General features: G+C 42.5%; 1 protein-coding gene across 3 annotated transcripts in view; it reads right to left on the bottom strand.

Annotated features, from left to right (window-relative positions):
• The window catches only part of LOC126186300 (germinal-center associated nuclear protein), a 304,544-nt gene extending 294,957 nt beyond the window's left edge, over positions 1-9,587 (bottom strand). For all 3 annotated transcript variants that reach the window (XR_007537424.1, XM_049928199.1, XM_049928198.1), the window contains exon 1: positions 9,429-9,587. The gene's annotated coding sequence lies outside the window, so the exon portion shown is untranslated. The remainder of the gene's footprint in view (positions 1-9,428) is intronic.
• Between the last annotated feature and the right edge of the window lie 5,679 nt (positions 9,588-15,266).

Here is a 15,266-nt window from a genome sequence, read left to right as displayed (position 1 = left end):
AAATGAGTACTGAAGTAACCAATGAAAGATTATGCAGAAGCTACGCAAACATACAAACGAGTACTGAAGTAACCAATGAAAGATTATGCAGAAGCTACGCAAACAGTCCTCCCCCCATGAACCATGGACCTTGCCGTTGGTGGGGAGGCTTGCGTGCCTCAGCGATACAGATAGCCGTACCGTAGGTGCAACCACAACGGAGGGGTATCTGTTGAGAGGCCAGACAAACGTGTGGTTCCTGAAGACGGGCAGCAGCCTTTTCAGTAGTTGCAAGGGCAACAGTCTGGATGATTGACTGATCTGGCCTTGTAACAATAACCAAAACGGCCTTGCTGTGCTGGTACTGCGAACGGCTGAAAGCAAGGGGAAACTACGGCCGTAATTTTTCCCGAGGGCATGCAGCTTTACTGTATGATTAAATGATGATGGCGTCCTCTTGGGTAAAATATTCCGCAGGTAAAATAGTCCCCCATTCGGATCTCCGGGCGGGGACTACTCAAGAGGATGTCGTTATCAGGAGAAAGAAAACTGGCGTTCTACGGATCGGAGCGTGGAATGTCAGATCACTTAATCGAGCAGATAGGTTAGAAAATTTAAAAAGGGAAATGGATAGGTTAAAGTTAGATATAGTGGGAATTACTGAAGTTCGGTGGCAGGACGAACTAGACATCTGGTCAGGTGACTATAGGGTTATAAACACAAAATCAAATAGGGGTAATGCAGGAGTAGGTTTAATAATGAATAGGAAAATAGGAATGCGGGTAAGCTACTACAAACAGCATAGTGAACGCATTATTGTGGCCAAGATAGATACGAAGCCCACACCTACTACAGTAGTACAAGTTTATATGCCAACTAGCTCTGCAGATGACGAAGAAATTGAAGAAATGTATGATGAAATAAAAGAAATTATTCAGATAGTGAAGGGTGGCGAAAATTTAATAGTCATGGGTGACTGGAATTCGAGTGTAGGAAAAGGGAGAGAAGGAAACGTAGTAGGTGAATATGGATTGGGGCTAAGAAATGAAAGAGGAAGCCGCCTGGTAGAATTTTGCGCAGAGCACAACTTAATCATAGCTAACACTTGGTTTAAGAATCATGAAAGAAGGCTGTATACATGGAAGAACCCTGGAGATACTAAAAGGTATCAGATAGATTATATAATGGTAAGACAGAGATTTAGGAACCAGGTTTTAAATTGTAAGACATTTCCAGGGGCAGATGTGGACTCTGACCACAATCTATTGGTTATGACCTGTAGATTAAAACTGAAGAAACTGCAAAAAGGTGGGAATTTAAAGAGATGGGACCTGGATAAACTGAAAGAACCAGAGGCTGTACAGAGTTTCAGGGAGAGCATAAGGGAACAATTGACAGGAATGAGGGAAAGAAATACAGTAGAAGAAGAATGGGTAGCTTTGAGGGATGAAGTAGTGAAGGCAGCTGAGGCTCAACTAGGTAAAAAGACGAGGGCAGTAGAACTCCTTGGGTAACAGAAGAAATATTGAATTTAATTGATGAAAGGAGAAAATATAAAAATGCAGTAAATGAAGCAGGTGAAAAGGAATACAAATGTCTCAAAAATGAGATCGACAGGCAGTGCAAAATGGCTAAGCAGGGATGGCTAGAGGACAAATGTAACGATGTAGAGGCTTATGTCACTAGGGGTAAGATAGATACTGCCTACAGGAAAATTAAAGAGACCTTTGGAGAAAAGAGAACCACTTGTATGAATATCAAGAGCTCAGATGGAAACCCAGTTCCAAGCAAGGAAGGGAAAGCAGAAAGGTGGAAGGAGTATATAGAGGGTCTGTACAAGGGCGATGTACTTGAGGACAACATTATGGAAATGGAAGAGGTTGTAGATCAAGATGAAATGGGAGATATGATACTGTGTGAAGAGTTTGACAGAGCACTGAGAGACCTGAGTCGAAACAAGGCCCCAGGAGTAGACACATTCCATTAGAACTACTGACAGACTTGGGAGAGCCAGTCCTGACAAAACTCTACCATCTGGTGAGCAAGATGTATGAGACAGGCGAAATACCCTCAGACTTCAAGAAGAATATAATAATTCCAATCCCAAAGAAAGCAGGTGTTGACAGATGTGAAAATTACCGAACAATCAGTTTAATAAGCCACAGCCGCAAAATACTAACACGAATTCTTTACAGACGAATGGAAAAACTAGTAGAAGCCGACCTCGGGGAAGATCAGTTTGGATTCCGTAGAAATACTGGAACGCGTGAGGCAATACTGACCTTACGACTTATCTTAGAAGAAAGAATAAGGAAAGGCAAATCTACGTTTATAGCATTTGTAGACTTAGAGAAAGCTTTTGACAATGTTGACTGGAATACTCTCTTTCAAATTCTGAAGGTGGCAGGGGTAAAATACAGGGAGCAAAAGTCTATTTACAATTTGTACAGAAACCAGATGGCAGTTATAAGAGTCGAGGGACATGAAAGGGAAGCAGTGGTTGGGAAGGGAGTAAGACAGGGTTATAGCCTCTCCCCGATGTTATTCAATCTGTATATTGAGCAAGCAGTAAAGGAAACAAAAGAAAAGTTCGGAGTAGGTATTAAAATCCATGGAGAAGAAATAAAAACTTTAAGATTTGCCAATGACATTGTAATTCTGTCAGAGACAGCAAAGGACTTGGAAGATCAGTTGAACGGAATGGACAGTGTCTTGAAAGGAGGATATAAGATGAACATCAACAAAAGCAAAACGAGGATAATGGAATGTAGTCGGATTAAGTCGGGTGATGCTGAGGGAATTAGATTAGGAAATGAGACACTTAAAGTAGTAAAGGAGTTTTGCTATTTGGGGAGCAAAATAACTGATGATGGTCGAAGTAGATAGGATATAAAATGTAGACTGGCAATGGCAAGGAAAGCGTTTCTGAAGAAGAGAAATTTGTTAACATCGAGTATAGATTTAAGTGTCAGGAAGTCATTTCTGAAAGTATTTGTATGGAGTGTAGCCATGTATGGAAGTGAAACATGGACGATAAATAGTTTGGGCAAGAAGAGAATAGAAGCTTTTGAAATGTGGTGCTACAGAAGAATGCTGAAGATTATTTGGGTATATCACATAACTAATGAGGAAGTATTGAATAGGATTGGGGAGAAGAGAAGTTTGTGGCACAACTTGACCACAAGAAGGGATCGGTTGGTAGGACATGTTCTGAGGCATCAAGGGATCACCAGTTTAGTATTGGAGGGCAGCGCGGAGGGTAAAAATCGTAGAGGGAGACCAAGAGATGAATACACTAAGCAGATTCAGAAGGATGTAGGTTGCAGTAGGTACTGGGAGATGAAGAAGCTTGCACAGGATAGAGTAGCATGGAGAGCTGCATCAAACCAGTCTCAGGACTGAAGACCACAACAACAACAAACGCAAACAGTAAAATGTGTGTACCTAGAATTTCAAATGAGAAGGTGAATCTGGCACACATGGTCTCACACAACGGAACATTCCAAAGTTGGCATTTAAATACACATAAATGTGCAAATTGCACAGATATTTTACTTAGCTGTTTCTGTGCCTATGTCTACACTGGCATGCTGAAAAAGAACACTGCAGCTTGAGTTTATCTCAGTCAAAATTGCAAAAATGTGCAGCACCAACAAAGCACATCATCTACCTGTTGCAGCTACCTAGCTACGGATCGTCGCCAAACATTTTCTTCAGCTGAGACTCAGATTTATTCCAGCTACTGAGTTTCTCGTTGTTGTTCTCAAACCATGAATGGGCTGTGTCGTTCATGTAAAAGTACACATTTGCCAAACACTTCCTGTCATCTCACCTGTAGTATTTTGTAACTCAATCACAATATTTCAACCATTTCGTAGGCTCGCCGCCAGTGACTCCAGAAAATGTTGACGTGTGTTTGATCTGCAGCTGACTTCCTACTGTTTTGAAATCCATTCGGCTCCTGAAAACACAGACTGTGGAAATGATGTACTGCTAGTGTTCAGGTTCCTCTCCATGTAGCGACAGCTTTTACATTCTCTAACTGGAGCCACAATAACAAAGTTGTTTTGAAACTTCCAGCAACTCCACCAAACAATGTTATCTTGTGTGCATTTTCAACTTCATGCGACTTAATGAATAGTCCATTAAATTTCAGGCATGCAGCTGCGCAAATAAAATTTCCTCCACTGATATTTCGGCCGTGTATCGTCCGGTCATCCTCCGAGTGAGCCACAAGACTGATGAAAAGATGCCAAGCGTGGCCTTATATGCTCCACCACGGCGGTACTGCGCATGCGGGTCACAGATGCTGATCGGCAGCAAAGAAATATGCTTACACATGCGCCGCCCATGGCAAAGGAATACAGACATTCGATTCGCTTGTCGATGTACGATTGGAGCCAGTGACACCAAGACGACTTCAGTTTAATTACCCCAAGAGCCAGACTCCATGCTTTGTCCAAATTAAAACCATTATCTCTATTTATTAAATTATTAGCTAATCTAATCTCTATAGCTTCCTTGAAGACAGATTCCCAAAAAGAAGAGGTGGATGTTCAAAAATCTTCACATCACTGTATTACATGGAATGACTTGTATCAATACAATGTTCAGCCACAGCCGACTTGTCTGGCTGTAATAAGCGTGTGTATTTTTGATGCTCCACCAAACGTCTCTTATGAACGGTGCGTGTGTCTCTTATGAACGGTGCGTGTCGTCTGACCTATGTACGACTTCTCACGATTTCCGCAAGGAATCTGATACACACCGCTTTATGAAGCTTCATATTTATGAGTGACCCATGAGACCCCTTCCTAGTGAGAGGAGCTGATAAAGATGTACACTTCTCTGGCTGAGAAATGGTGTCTGACATCCCCGATGGAGGGGGGGGGGGGGGGGGGGTTGCTCCCGAAGTAAGTGGTGCAGGAGCAACAGGGAAGGAAGTGGCCCCCACAATCATGGGAGCAGGTGGAGTCTTCTGGTCTGGGAGCCAACTGTACACGGCTGAACAAAAGATGGTAAAACCGTTGTTGCAGCCGCGGCGTAGATTGACATCATACGCAGAGGATATAGCCTCTCATATTTTCTCTTAGCCTCAGTGTAGGTCAGTCAGTTCAGGGTCTTGTATTCCATTATTTTCCTTTCTTCCTGAAGAATCCTGCAGTCTGGTGAGCAAGGCGAACGGTGCTCTCTGCAGCTGACACAGATGGGAGGTGGGGCACATGGAGTATTGGGATGTGAAGGATGTCCACAATCCCGACAGGTGACGCTGGAAGTATGGCGAAAAGATATATGGCCAAACTTCCAGCACTTAAAGCACCGCATCAGGGGATGGATATATGGCTTCACATCACAGCGGCAGACCATCAACTTGACCTTCTTGAGTAATGTGTCACCCTCGAAGGCCAAGATGAAGGCACTGGTAGCAAGCTGATTAACCCCTAGTGGACACACTGGACGAAATGAACACATCGCCACTCTAAATTGGCGTGCAGCTCATCGTCAGACTACAAAAGAAGGTTTCTGTGAAATATGATACCCTGAACCATATTTAAGCTCTTGTGGCACATGCTAGAAACAGAAACATCCCCCAGCTTGTCACAGGCGAGTAGTGCCCGTGACGGCACAGAATGCTGTTTTGATCAAGATTGACCCATATCACATTTTGGACAATCCCTCCACCTCTCCAAACTTGTCCTCAAAATGCACCACAAAAAACTGAGGCTTCATCGTCATGAAAGTTCCCCATCAGCTCTCGAACATACATGGTACCGGGGCGAATTAAGATGCACTGCCATTCTTAGCCTGGCGTTCCTCCATGGTGTGTCCAGGGAGGAGAACGATTTGTGGTCATACTTATTTGCACTGAATTGAGCCCATGACCACTTATAGTCCGCTGGTGTTTGACCACCAGCAAGAGATGACGTACTACGCTTCATCAAGTGTCATCCGCCCTCATGCCACCCAATCTGACCAGGGGCCGTCCCCATGGATGCCACCCAGCCGCAGCAGAGGCCACCTGGCAGGATGGCCATTGCTGGGAGTCCCAATGCCCTAGGGGGACAGGCATCTGTTCCTTGGCATACGTGGGGAATTAACAGCGCTATCATCAGCAGAGCGATCCCTGTGTGGTCAGGGGGCTACAACCAACAGGGTACATGGCGGCCCCACCACAATGGACTGGCTACCGTGCTGGATATAAGATGCAAACAAGCTAAGAAGTCCATTATCATTGTCAGTGCAGAAAGCGATACTGCACATTGGATGCAGGAAATCGCACCCAGGTGTTTGACCTTGCCCAACAGCAGGAGGATGAGCGGAACTGCAGATCCACGTCAACAAAGGATGCGAAAGGTCTCAGCGCTTGATGGACATGATGCACCATGTAAGGCACCCTTCCCCAATTGGCTCGCTCTTCAGGAAAATTTTGAAAAATGGAGGTCAACCCCAACAGGGAACCATCACATTAAGGCCGAAATGTGTGAGACTCCTTTCAGGCGCTTCTTATGACAGACAGGAAATACCTCAAGCCTATTCTAGCCCCTGGACCCGCAGGGGGGGGGGGGGGGGGGAGGGGGGGGGGGGAGAGTAGGATACAAGTCATCAGCAACATACCAGCTACTGAACAACAGTTCAATGTACTGAGAAGACCATCTATGAGGATCAGTTAGCAAGGTGACACTGCTCCAATAGAACAATTACATCTTTAACATGGTGGAGATATGAGATTCAAGAAACAATGCATTATGTTACCAAAAACATAAAAATATTTTAAAAAATAAAAAGAAGTCACAAAGGTAATGACACCTCCATGGAAATAATGGAAATAGAGGTATTTTGGATGGGGATATTCTTGTTATTAATAGCTTTGAGCAAGTAAAAAGCTCGAAAATACAATCCCATACCATAGTGGGAAAACAGCAGTTTTATCACAGACACAAATGTAACTACGGAATGCACAATTAATATAAAAGACTGTTGTGAAAGTTAGCTTTGCCCACTCACAACCTCACTATCACCTTGCAAACTAATTTAGGCCTCAAACTATACTACAGAGCAATCTGTCACCTACAAGTTCATTTTAAAAAAATAGCTTTCTAGTGTGACATATTCATTACCTTTGTCAATACCCAAACTATCACCTTCCAACCTAACCTAGAAACCAAACTGCTCTACAGTTCATAAAACATTGCAAACTCATAAAAAAGGGAAAAACTATACAGATGTAGTGTACAACACAATTCAAAACACTGTTACCCTCAACTAACTGCAATCTCGACTATAGGCTACCTATACAAGTCCAGTAAACAACACAATTTACGCCATGTCAAGAAAGAACTAAATTGATGTATGGTAAACAAAACACGCGACCGAGACATCCAACTAATGTACAAACCAACAAAAGGACCAGACATCATCTATCTAACATATGAAGTCCAAAAGAAAAGTCAAGGATGGTATAACAACAATATTATAAAAAGAATAGAGTGCCACGAACCATACAGATAGAACGAGGAATTGTACATAGACACAACAAAATTACTTCTCCAAATTTAAGCTTTCAGCCAAAAGGCCTTCTTCTGAAATAGAGAATACACTAACACGTCTACTGTCTCCAGATGCTGTAGCCAGACTGTAGAGTACAACTGCACCCAAAAGCAGCAGCAATCTGGTGTGCATAAGGACATAAGGGGGAGGCATAGGGTGGGAAGAAGTAGGAATAGCAGGATGAAGATGGGGGATATGTAGTGATGCTTATAGGGGAGGGGTGGGGGGGGGGGGGGGGAGAAGTGGGAATCGAAAGAAGCAGGGAAGGGGATACATGGGTGGAGTATAGGTACCAGCAAAGGTTAAGGCCTAAGTGTAACAGGAACATAGGACGTAGCAGGGAGAGTTCCCACCCACACAATCCAGAAAAGCTGGTGTTGGTAGGAATGATCCAATGACGCAGGTTGTGAACACATCGTATTGGGCAGCATGTTTAGCAACACAGTCTGCAAAACCATGTAAAGCAGGCCCAAACCTTCTTGCCATACCTCATCTGCATCCATAAAATTCCCCCGTTCTGCAATCCCAATTTCTTGCATCCCATCTCTCACTCCAAAACTCTGGCCCTCCAGGAACTAGAGCAGCATGCACAACAGCACCTCCCAAAACTCTCCAACCTGTACACCTCCTACTCCCACCTTGACCTACCACAGTCCACCACAACAGCCTCCAAAACTCCTGTGCATACCCTCACATGCCGACAAACTATGTCTTTTATGCCTAGTACATTTACCATGCCATCAGAAACTTTCTTCCATCATAATACACAATCCAGAACCTAAACAGACTCAAAACATAGTCAAAAAGCATTTCCTTCAAACGTCTTAGTCCCACAAAAGTAGCAGCCTTTCCAAAGACCTTGCCTTTTGCCTCATTCCCAAAGTCAGTCAAGCAGGACTTGTTATTGACGTTCTCTCCTTCTCCCGTTCCCGATAGTGGGAATGCTTTTTCACCACCAACCCTACCAATGAGACTCAAGCCAAAAATGATACCGAACCCTGCCTGCCTGAGTTCACTCCTCATACAACTGTCATTCCCCCCCCCCCCCCCCAAATAAATACTCCGAAATTTATTGACTTTCATATTTCTCTACATTTAGCGTCTCGTTACATTTCATGTGAGCTGAAGCCTTTTTACGAAGTAAACAGACATTCGAACATTATTTTAAAAAATAAACCACCATTGTAAATAGCCTCACCACCTCAGAAGTCTACAACAAGAACTTACATATCATATGAGAAGGTATTTATGTATGGTATTAACAGTGTGTGTTACGTCAAACGTCTTTATGGCAAACGCAAAGTTACTTCTGCCTCTATGAATTAACCTGCCTGTGGGATTATCTGCAATACTCAACTTATGCAACAATTCTTGAACTACTACACAATATTTTTAAGTGTCTCTTGTACGAACTTAAGTTGACACCTGAACAGAGAGAAAAGCCAGAATAGTATATTCAACAATGTCACAAAATTCGGCTAAGACCGGAAGTTTCTCCACTAACATGATGAGTAATTGTTACTGTAAAAATACGATCCTAGAATAACCCAATACTTATCTCAAACACTAGCAAGCATTTTATTCATAATCACTTGTTTTCATTCGACAATGATTCCAAAACGGTTTGATGAAATAGCACATCCCATAAAAGTTCTGTATTCCACATGATAGTCGTCTGTAATTTCACACTTTATTTTAAAATCGCAGACACCTCCATATTTAAAAGGAAAAATTAACAAGATAACAAATTGTGACAATGGTAGCGTAAATAATAAATGGTCAATTATGTCGAAACAACAGCTTTTAATGTGAAAAAGAATACTTATGTTGGCAATAATTTGTAAGTGGTACTTGATAACAATTTGACAACGACATGCGTTTGGACACAAAATAATACGCACCACAGTCAAAAGACAAATTACCAAGTTAATCCATTTTGAGCTAAAAAGAGAAAGTTGTCCTCTTTTTCGAATGTCACCTTCTCTTTGCGATTCGTGCCATGCCCTACAGTACGACACACAAGTCACATAGCGCGGTGACAACAAACATTCAAAACAAAACAGTCGTATATTCTTTGCGAAGATATGACATTTTCGATACCGGTATCTCTAGCGCGGTCGACTTACGTCACGTTTCCGTGCATACGCAAGCCTCATCCATCGCAATCGCCAGTGATCCGGCCCGTGAAAACAAACTAGTTCTACTAATTTAGAATTTTGAAGTGAGGTACTGTTAAATGATGCGGATCAGCTGGATCTTATTCAAATGAAATATTCTGAAATATATGAAGTGAATGATGGGCTGAGAATGTACGATTAGGAAAACAGGGAAAAATGTAATAACAAATTTAAGTTACAAGCCAAACCGAGAATTGTGGATATTTATCTGTGGTATGCCGAAGAAGAAGCTACCTCGTTTGATATGAGATTGGAGCTGCGCAATATTTTCGAGCCAAGTCAGTTGTCAATTTGGTAAAAACTTTGCTAATGATGAAATTTGATTCTACAAACTTGAGTAAAAACTTTCAAAAGCTTGTTATCCTCTGCGTGCGTTAAATAAAAGTGCAAGCAAGTCAACAGTTATTCAGGCGTATTATTCATACTTCCATGCAGTACTTCGATATGGGCTAATCTTCTGGGGAATTTCAGCCACCAGCATAAAGATCTTTAGGGTGCAGAAAAGAGCAATCAGAGCTATCTGCAACCTAAGAAAACTGGAAACATGTATCCCACATTTCATCCAGATGAAAATAATGAGCCTACCGAGCCTTTGCATATATGAGTGTATCCTGTTCGCAAATGAGTATCTTTTAAACCAAACTGGACATCTTCAACAAGATAAGCATACACACAGTCACAACACAAGAAACACAAATAATATCCGCATGTCACAGTATAGAACGGCACTGTACCAAAAAAGTGGATCACAGATAACAGTTCAGCTATATAACAGCCTACCCAGTGATTTAAAATCGCAGCAACATAAAAATTCTTTTTAACATAATCTTAAGTCATTTCTAGTGGAAAAATGTTTTTACTCTGTAAAAGAATTTTTAAATTACAAAAAATAGCCTTGTAAACAATGATTATGTAATAATGGTTAAATTCAAATTGCTATATTTGTCACTTGTAATTTATGATTGTTATCTGTAATTAATTTTGTCATGCTCTCTCTCTCTCTCTCTCTCTCTCTCTCTCTCTGTGTGTGTGTGTGTGTGTGTGTGTGTGTGTGTGTGTTTCTGCTTCTTTCGCAATTTTGACTTGTCCTATATTCAATGTACTGTTTAAGTATGTAATGAATCAAATGGACCAATAAATAAATAATAATAAAACAACTTGCTTATTGATCATTTTCTGCAATTCGAGAGATGCGACCATCTGAACCAAAATCAGAAGAATTTGCGTTGTTTTAAGTCTGTTGTGTACAGTGCCCCCAATAACGATAATCTAGTCATAGCGCTAGAGGCACTGTCGCGACATACACTCCTGGAAATGGAAAAAAGAACACATTGACACCGGTGTGTCAGACCCACCATACTTGCTCCGGACACTGCGAGAGGGCTGTACAAGCAATGATCACACGCACGGCACAACGGACACACCAGGAACCGCGGTGTTGGCCGTCGAATGGCGCTAGCTGCGCAGCATTTCTGCACCGCCGCCGTCAGTGTCAGCCAGTTTGCCGTGGCATACGGAGTTCCATTGCAGTCTTTAGCACTGGTAGCATGCCGCGACAGCGTGGACGTGGACCGTATGTGCAGTTGACGGACTTTGAGCGAGGGCGTATAGTGGGCATGCGGGAGGCCGGGTGGACGTACCGCCGAATTGCTCAACACGTGGGGCGTGAGGTCTCCACAGTACATCGATGTTGTCGCCAGTGGTCGGCGGAAGGTACACGTGCCCGTCGACCTGGGACCGGACCGCAGCGACGCACGGATGCACGCCAAGACCGTAGGATCCTACGCAGTGCCGTAGGGGACCGCACCGCCACTTCCCAGCAAATTAGGGACACTGTTGCTCCTGGGGTATCGGCGAGGACCATTCGCAACCGTCTCCATGAAGCTGGGCTACGGTCCCGCACACCGTTAGGCCGTCTTCCGCTCACGCCCCAACATCGTGCAGCCCGCCTCCAGTGGTGTCGCGACAGGCGTGAATGGAGGGACGAATGGAGACGTGTCGTCTTCAGCGATGAGAGTCGCTTCTGCCTTGGTGCCAATGATGGTCGTATGCGTGTTTGGCGCCGTGCAGGTGAGCGCCACAATCAGGACTGCATACGACCGAGGCACACAGGGCCAATACCCGGCATCATGGTGTGGGGAGCAATCTCCTACACTGGCCGTACACCACTGGTGATCGTCGAGGGGACACTGAATAGTGCACGGTACATCCAAACCGTCATCGAACCCTTTGTTCTACCATTCCTAGACCGGCAAGGGAACTTGCTGTTCCAACAGGACAATGCACGTCCGCATGTATCCCGTGCCACCCAACGTGCTCTAGAAGGTGTAAGTCAACTACCCTGGCCGGCAAGATCTCCGGATCTATCCCCCATTGAGCATGTTTGGGACTGGATGAAGCGTCGTCTCACACGGTCTGCACGTCCAGCACGAACGCTGGTCTAACTGAGGCGCCAGGTGGAAATGGCATGGCAAGCCATTCCACAGGACTACATACAGCATCTCTACGATCGTCTCCATGGGAGAATAGCAGCCTGCATTGCTGCGAAAGGTGGATATACACTGTACTAGTGCCGACATTGTGCATGCTCTGTTGCCTGTGTCTATGTGCCTGTGGTTCTGTCAGTGTGATCATGTGATGTATCTGACCCCAGGAATGTGTCAATAAAGTTTCCCCTTCCTGGGACAATGAATTCACGGTGTTCTTATTTCAATTTCCAGGAGTGTATGTTAACTCTAGATTTCGTGAAGAATGTACTTTTGCATGAAGAGAAGAAGAGGAAATGTGTCGTCAAGAAAGTCTTTGATGGTTTGCTGTCACAGTTAGGACAGAAATCTAAGCTGGGTAGCAAACTTAAATCAGATAACAGAGCTACTAATCCTTATATTTTCCTTGCCATGACTGGGGGTCGAAAGAGCACAAAATTTCAGAACGAAATGTTAGACTGATTGATTTAGTTTTCATCTGTAAGACTATATACATTGTATGGATGTCGTCAAATATTTGTAGAATATTTCTTGCTAAAATAAATGTGCCTCAAACAGTATTCATACACCTCATTTTTCTAATCATATCATAAATTGCTACAACGTACAATGTTCATAAACATTAAGTTACTATAGTTGAATTCTTTTATCTTGGCGGCTCGCGCATGCCCGCCCAGACGCGGGAGATTGCTGCGTTGCCAGTTGCACACGACGCACCCGCCAATAGAAGCAGCGCCATAGTATAGCATAGTTCACAAGCTTACGTTTAGGGGGAAGCGCGTAGTTCATGAATTAAAGCCACCACGGCCGCATTAACCCTTTCGCTGCTTCAAAGACGTGCACCCTGCATTCTGCGCTGTGCGCGATTTTGTCACTGCTCTGCTCGCCTGTGCAGACACATCGTGTTCCGACTGCTTTGACACTCTTATCATTCGATTCCACAAAAACTATTTGGCTCAAAAATTAGGTTTTTACACATCTTCTTGACTGATACCTTCCCCCCATAAATGACTTAATTTTGTTTCGATGTTCAACGCAGTTATTATGCCCCATTAAATATAGTAAACCATTGCACGAAATTCTGAAGAGTTTGCAGAGGTAAAAGTCCATAGAGTATACTTTCCATATGGTCGATTTTAGTTGCCACAATGTTGAGAATGAAATGAGAATTTCATATAAAATTTACTGTATAACAATATCTCATTTAAGTACCACATAGGTGTCATTTGCAATATTGAGAAATATTCCGTCTTTCGCGACTGTAACAAAAGTTTTATTTACACTGAGCACGTTTGGCTTTATTTTAAAGCACTTCAATCAATCAAAAGGAAGTAGACAAAATACATTAAACAAAACTGTGGACTTACAAAAACATTAGGACTTGAATATACCGTCTGTCAGTAAAGTGCTCTGAGCTATATCAAACATAATTTTTGTGTGTGGCACACACAAACATCATTTATTTGCTAAAACACTGATCAGCCAACACAAACGTTGAATATTGTGTTACCGCAGCACAAAACTACGGAAGGTGACTTGGCAATGGAGGAGACAAAATACTGTCCACTGAAGATGCTTCAAAAGAGAGAAACGCGTCTGGTCTAAATAAGTCGCTTATTACAGTTGCAGAAGTATTTCAGTACCATTGGTAAAACTGCGACTGTGGAACAAAAACAAGAAAGAGAACATGAGTGCCATTGTGTATGTGCCATACCCTTCATTGACTGGAGTGCTTTAAAACAAAGCCAAACGCGTCCAGTGCAAATAAAACTTTTATTACTGTCGCGAAAGACGGAATATTTCTCAATATTACATACAACACCTATGTGGTACTTAAATTAAATGAGATATTGTTATATAGTAAATTTTATATGAAATTTAGGTACCTTGTCCACATTTCATTCTCAACATTGTGGCAACTAAAATCGACCATATGGAAAGTATACGCTACGGACTTCTACCTCTGCATACTCTTCAAAATTTCGTGCAAAGGTTTACTACATTTAATGCTGCATAATAACTGCGTTGAACATCAAAACAAAATTACGTCATTTATGGGTGGAAGGTACCAGTCAAGAAGACGTGTAAAAATCAAATTTTTGAGCCAAACAGTTTTGTGAAATCGAATGATAAGTGTGTCAAAGCAGTGGGAACACCATGTGTCTGCACAGGCGAGCAGTGCAGGATGACAAAATCGCCCACAGCGCGGAATTTGGGGAGCACGTGTCTCCAGCAGCGAAAGTGTTAATGAAGAGACAAAGCACTAGAAATTTCAAAATTTGCATTCAAACAAATATAATTCGTGAAGCAAGGCACTTCGATATCGTTTTTAAATAATGAAAATATTAAGCACCGCATAAGGTTTGAACTCACAACTTTTCATGTAGGAGCCCAACACTTTAACCAATGCGCTATCACGGCTCGTCCAAATATGTTATGCCAGGAGGACTCTAACATTTCACACAAAATACTGAGAAACATTGTTGGTATGACTATGAATTACTCACGCTTCGTCGAAGTACAATAGGAAATAAACAATTGCTGCTGTTCTTTATTGCGAAAAAGCGGTTAGTGAGATTGATACAAACACCTTTCCTTGCTATCACCTGAATTAGGAGTCTTATTGCTTGTTTGGTTCAATTAATTAATAGAATATGAATTGGTATAAAGAATGCTTTTTCCAAACTTTCTATAAAAGAAAGTCTGCTATCAAGACATTGCTTTTGTTCTATTACTTTATTTATGACTGAACGTTTCTAAAACTGAAGACACTCGCCCATGCTCTGCACTACAGTCGAGATCTGGCAACGTCGTTCTCTGTTCATTGGCTGACTGTGTTTTGTGACGTCAGATGCACAGAACGAACCTAAACTCGGTCGCCAACATATATGACGCGCACTTTAACTACAGTTACTTTAAATATTCGTTTACAGTATAATAGCTATTATAACACTTTTTTAGCCTTTGGCTAAAAGTGTGTGGATCATTTACATAATTTATTTCTTGTGGCAGTCTAGTGTTCAGTTTTATACTGTTTTAAGTTCTTGACTTATATCTTCTGTTTGGATGTAAAGAA

This window comes from Schistocerca cancellata, chromosome 1 (assembly GCF_023864275.1).
Source record: "Schistocerca cancellata isolate TAMUIC-IGC-003103 chromosome 1, iqSchCanc2.1, whole genome shotgun sequence".
In the NCBI taxonomy this organism is placed as follows: Eukaryota; Metazoa; Arthropoda; class Insecta; order Orthoptera; family Acrididae; genus Schistocerca; species Schistocerca cancellata.
The sequence above is the reverse complement of the archived record's forward strand: the minus strand, read 5'-3'. Positions and strand labels throughout refer to the sequence as shown.